Source organism: Mchenga conophoros, linkage group LG1, assembly GCF_057382185.1.
Source record: "Mchenga conophoros isolate Kocher_MC1m ecotype Shallow Benthic linkage group LG1, M_conophoros_male_GT1.1, whole genome shotgun sequence".
Lineage (NCBI taxonomy): Eukaryota > Metazoa > Chordata > Actinopteri > Cichliformes > Cichlidae > Mchenga > Mchenga conophoros.
In genome coordinates, this window is record NC_140526.1 from 1,746,337 (window position 1) to 1,752,336 (window position 6,000).

The 6,000-nt window shown below is 46.5% G+C and overlaps 1 protein-coding gene across 1 annotated transcript in view; it reads right to left on the reverse strand.

Annotated features, from left to right (window-relative positions):
- dok4 (docking protein 4) overlaps positions 1–1,506 on the reverse strand; it is a 54,467-nt gene extending 52,961 nt beyond the window's left edge. Inside the window, exon 1 of the mRNA XM_085272798.1 lies at positions 1,245–1,506. The gene's annotated coding sequence lies outside the window, so the exon portion shown is untranslated. The remainder of the gene's footprint in view (positions 1–1,244) is intronic.
- Between the last annotated feature and the right edge of the window lie 4,494 nt (positions 1,507–6,000).

The window sequence follows — 6,000 nt, forward strand, 5'->3', positions numbered from 1 at the left end:
CTGTATTATCAGACTCACTACCAGCATCACTTTATGGCTGCTGAGATAACAGAGAGCCGCGGTTCATTAGCAGCTCTGAAGCAGAGGCTCCATTATCAGGCGGGGAGCGGTCCCAGGAGAAAACATCACCCTGTGATACTTTTCAGCAGGATCAGGATTAGGCTGCACAACCATGGAGTCACACCATCCACCAAACGAGGCGGCTCGGCTGTGGACCAAATCCACAGTTAGGGATTTTATTGAGAGACAAACACATAAACTCTTTCTGCATCACACGCATTTCTCACTGAGGGAGGAGGACCTACGGGGCATCACTTCCTCCAGGAGGATGAGGTCCACACCTCCACCTGACCACCACACATCAAGGAGATCAGTGTTAGGTGTTTGAGTGTAACTGACGGCACCTCTGCAGGACTGGCTCAAAGCAGAGGGGTTCTTTGACAGGATGCAACATGATTATTTTCTTTATTAATATTTCAGAAAGTTATGAAATTACAGTAAGATATAATTTATGTGTCTCAAATGTAGACAAGACATTAAAAACAACCTAGAAAATAAGATACCAGCTTCATAAAGTAGTGGAACAAAATATAATGTGATTCAACAAAAGAGCCCCACGCGGGAAAAATGTCCCAAAAGAAAAGAGATTTCTTTCTTTTAAGGTGTCCAATGAGTAAAACTGTAGATCAAATCTCATGAATGTTTTTCAGATGAGCGCTTTTCTCCTCTACCTGAGCCCCCACGGCGCACACGCGCACTTCTGTCTCAGTGATGGACGCGCAGACAGCAGCTTGGGTTAGTATCTTGCCAAGGATACTTTGTCATGCACACTGGAGCTGCCAGGAATTGAACCACCAACCTTCGGACCTGCTCGACCTCCTGAATCACTGGATATAAGAAAACCCCCCAAAACTGGAAGATAAGAGAAGAAATGCCCACGAAGTCAAATAAATATCACGACTATAGTGAGAGCGCAGATGTCAGGTGTCCACGCCGCACAGGTGACACAAACCCACTGACATGGCTGAACGTGCTCTCCGAACACTTTTCTGTAAATGGTTCGTCGGTTTATTGAAATCGTGTTTTTACGAGGAAACACAGAAACAGACAAAAACACGGAGCGTGAAATGAACGCGACGCTGTGACCTAACAAAGGAGACCGGGCTGGCGGAACCGGACGGGACATCGCCGTCACCGCAAACTCTGCCACACATGCGCGCGCGCACATCTGCAGTCTCCGTTACCTGGCTGACAGCTGCGGCTGTCCGGGCGGGGTCCCTCCCGGTGCTCGGACGGCTCCCGGTGCTCTCTCAGCCTCCTCCCTGCAGCCGGTAAATCCAGCGGATCCGCGCGCGGGCGGTTCGGTTTGTGTGCGGATCAGCGTCCGTGTGCGCGCGCCTGTGTGCGCCGTTCCTCCCGGCCGAGCTGAGCCGAGCTGAGCTGAGCCGTGCAGGAGGAGAGAGGAGCCCGACAGGGCACACACACATACACGCTCTCTGTCTCGCACACACTAAACACGCCCAGCCAGCCACGCTCCAGCAGGACCCGCCTCCTACCGTAACACCCCCAAAAAGGCTCAGGCAAAAAAGCCACGCTGATTTCCAGCATCAGACACAACAGAACAGCTCAGAGGAAAGTCTTGATTTTATGTTTCATCCACACAAAATATTTGATCTGCTGTGAAGATGTAGAAATGTATTAAGACCCGCTGGCCTTCATTAATTACACCACGCCTCACTCACACATACATTAGATACATTGATAAAATCTATGACTGCACAAAGCTGGACTGAAAGACAGCACAGAGGCACTAATCATGGCAGCACAAGAGCCATAGAGGCTGGGGTCTATCACACCAGGTAAGACCCCAGGTGCAGGCTGTGTAAAGATGCCCCAGAGACAATCCAGCACATAACAGCAGGGTGCAAGATGCTAGCAGGCAGGGCATACATGGAACGCCATAACCAAGTGGCCGGCATAGTGTACAGGAACATCTGTGAGAATAAAGATGTGTTTCTATATACAAATCCAGATGTAATCCTTTATTTTCTGATGTAGTTCTCTCTGGGTACTCCGGCTTCCTCCCACAGTCCAAAGACATGCAGTTATGTGGTTAATGTGGAAATTCCAAAATGCCCGTAGGTGTGAGTGCGAATGGTTGTCTGTCTGTGTTAGCCCTGCGACAGACTGGTGACCTCTCCAGGGTGTACCCTGCCTCTCACCCTAAGACAGCTGGGATAGGCAGATGTGACATCTTTGCACATTGCACTTTATGTAGTCCCATGTTGATTGGTCTTGGAGGAACGTTGTCTCATTTTACCGTGTACTGTACCACTGCACATGGTTGGAATGACAATAAAGCCACTTGACCTTGATCATGAGCGCAGGGCACGGGTGAGGTGGAAACGATGTGCACGGGTGGGGTGCTGCGGTGACTTACCTGCGTCTGTGGCATCAGCTGGATGCGCTGCCAGGCTGTAGCACAGCAGAAATGAATCTGATTGACGATGTTTGCTATTAAACTTCCCATCAGTCTTAACTCGTCATCTATTCAAGTTTCCACTTGTTCTGACACATTTTAATATACACCTGACAGTTACAGTGAACCGACCTATTAACAGCAGTTATGGAGGTCAGGCACTAACACCAGCCTTTGGGAAGCGGCACAGTTTCACTGATGGACGGTTGGAGCGTGTCAACAGTGCAACTCGGGAGCCGAGCCTCACTATCAGAATGATAGATGAACCAGGTGCTCTCCTGCTCACTCTGTGCGCTGAGAAATGCTGATTGGGGGGTTTCAGGTGTCGCATCAGTGCGTTACCTTGGATATGTTGGATTTGAGCCGCGGTGCCATCAGTCACACTGACAGCCAGTCAATTAGCCAGCCAATCAGTTGAGAGCCTGAGTGAAAAATGCAGGCTGGTGAATCAATGCTCGGTGGGGTTGAAAGTGTGCACACCTGCCGTGCACTCAACAGCTCAGACCTGTCACCATCAAGGTTTCATCTTCTGCAAAACACCAGAGAGGGAAGCTTTAGCGGCCGGCGGGAGGTGGACAAAATAACATGAACTTTTAATGAAGAAGGATTTGATTGCTCGGACAGCTTGACGGTTTTGCTGACTGATGCTCCTGCGGTTCAGCCTCCAGTGCCTCAGCCTCTGTGGGATTGCGGTAGTTGTCTCTTTGAAAACTCATACATCACTTTCTTGTTCCAGACAGGCCTCCTTACAGCTGAGAAATGCTGCTAACCGGCCTGCTCAGTCCTCGTGTATCTGGGTTAGCTTAGTTTCGTCCCCTCCTGAGAGCCTTTCAACATCTTGACTCATTATGTTTTTATTAATGACACCGTGAATGCAGTTGTTTTACTCATGACTGCAAAAATATTTAAATTATGTCTCATAATTTTCTTGTTGCTCAGTTTTAAAAACCAACAAACAGAGAAGAAGTGCAAAAGTTAATTGGACAAACAGAAACATTACATCACATCATTTCAAAACAGATTGTAATGATTCCAAAATCTCATAAACACAAAATGTATTCACATAAATCACAGAAAACATATCAAATGTTTAAACTGAGTAAATGTACCATTTTAGTAAGAGCTCTTTTTGAATTTGACAGCAACGTGTTTCTAAAAGTTGGGACGGGGCCATGTAATCTACTGCGCAGCATCCCTAATTCTTCTTTTAGCTGGTGGACCTTTAAACAATTATTTAAAAAAAATAATCAAGTATAATAACTTACATTATATTGACGTGATAATTAAATTGTTTTATTGCATGTGTGAGGAATTACTAATGAAAAAATAATCCAATTGATCTTGAAAAAAAACGGAGAAATTTTTTAAAACACAAAATCCTGAAGGCTTCAAGCTCGCCTGGTCAAAAAGATAGAGATGCTCTATTATAAGTGTTACGGTTTGGTTAATAACAAACCTTCTTCGGCCAGATATAGAGTTTGTGTGTATGTGTTCCTGTCTAGCTATCTTTGTGAGGACCGAAAGCTGCATTCTACTATACTTGTGAGAACCAACAGTCACTTGTGAGGACACACTCACCGGTCCTCACAAGTTTGAAGCATTTTTGAGGCTCAAAATGTGGTTTTAGTGTCAGGGTTACAATTAGGTTTTGGTTAGGTTTAGGGTCAGGGTTAGGCATTCATTTTTAATGGTTAGGGTAAGGGGCTAGGGAAACCATTATGTCTCATTAAGATAGCTGAACGGGATTGTGTGTGTGTTTCCTGGTATTTGATAGACTGTATAGGGATGACAGACTCACTCTGTCTGCTGCCCACACACACTCCCCCCCCCCCTCCACACACACACACACACACACACACACACACACACACACACACACACACACACACATAAAGCAGCAGCTGCCAGGTCTGAGAAATTAAAGGCCCCTCAAAAAGCTGCAGTTCCTGTTTAAATTGTATTAAGGCTTAAAGCTTACATTATTGGGGGCGTGGCCTCTCTGACTGACAGTGGATGGTGACACAGGCGGTTGTAGCTGCTAGCTGTCTGCTAGCTTCCCCTGAACTGGACCTCTGCACTGTGTTTGTGCTGTTGGAGCCTTTTGGAGCATTTTAATGACATCACGTGACCAATAATATGGCTGCTGTGAAGTCACTGTACTAACAGACCTTCCAAGGAGGCGGAGCTCCAGCTTTGGCTTTTTGGGATATGATTTCGACAATCCTGAGCACATGTGGCTAGCATAGCTTAGCACTCCTCCCTCTCATTCAAATATAGGATAGGATAGAACTTTGGCCACTCCTGGCTCCAAAAACCAACATGGCATCTGCTCCAGTTAAACCTTCGACTTCCCAGAACCTGTGACTATGTCCATCTTTTATATACAGTCAAGTATAACTGTGACTGTGTGTGTGTGTGTGTGTGCGTGCGTGTGTGCATGTGTGTGCATGTGTGTGTGTGTGGTTTGGTGCCACTGAGCTGATAAGGCTGTAATAGCACTGATACAGTGAGGCGTATGAGACAAAACACAGTGACTCACACTGACAGATCTCTGTAACACACACACACACACGCACGCACGCACGCACGCACACACACACACACACACACACACACACAGTCACACACACACACACACACACACACACACACACACACACACACGCACTATGAACAGACAGCATGGCTAAATGTTGACACTCCATTATTTATTACATGACATATGTTCCTTCTGTACTGCTATCAGACGTGTTTTTATGTTGCTGTATCATAACTACATGTGTGTGTGTGTGTGTGTGTGTGTGTGTGTGTGTGGCTCTTGTACAATGTTCATAAATGGGTGTAATGGGCTCCATATGGTGAAGTTGGAGTAGACTGTGTCTGAGAGAAATATCACCCCTGTCTCCACCTTTCATACACCGCTGAGCGGGTGGACACACACACACACACACACACACACACACACACACACACACACACACACACACACACACACACACACACAGAGCTTCCTGTGGGGATAAAGATGCTGTTTCTCCAGACGGTGTTTTCATGTTAGTGCAGCGTGTTGTCAAATGGAAATGATTGGAAGGAAACACAAAATTAGCACAGGGTGGGGGCGGGAGGTGTGTGTGTGATGTGTAAGCAGAGCTGGTTGGTGCAGAGCAGAGACAGCAGGGAGCATCACCAGTCCTCACACAGGGTACTGCTGACATGAAACTCCAATATTAGAGGTTTGAAAACGCAGTAAAAAGTGTAACTTTGTTTTTTTCTCAGAGTGATGATGGACTCGGACCCGTGCTTCGAACATTTCCTGCTTCTAACATTAACTCTGCTTCCTGACATATCGACCCCCTCACAGGTGTCGTGATTGAGAGGTAATCAATTCGATTCTCTTATCGAGTCTCATTGGCTCCGCTTTGAGAGTCACCTTACCTCTAAGCACCTTTTCAAAGACATTATATATTATAGAGAGTCAGAATCTTTTTATACCGATGATCAGGACCTGGAAAGGCAACTCA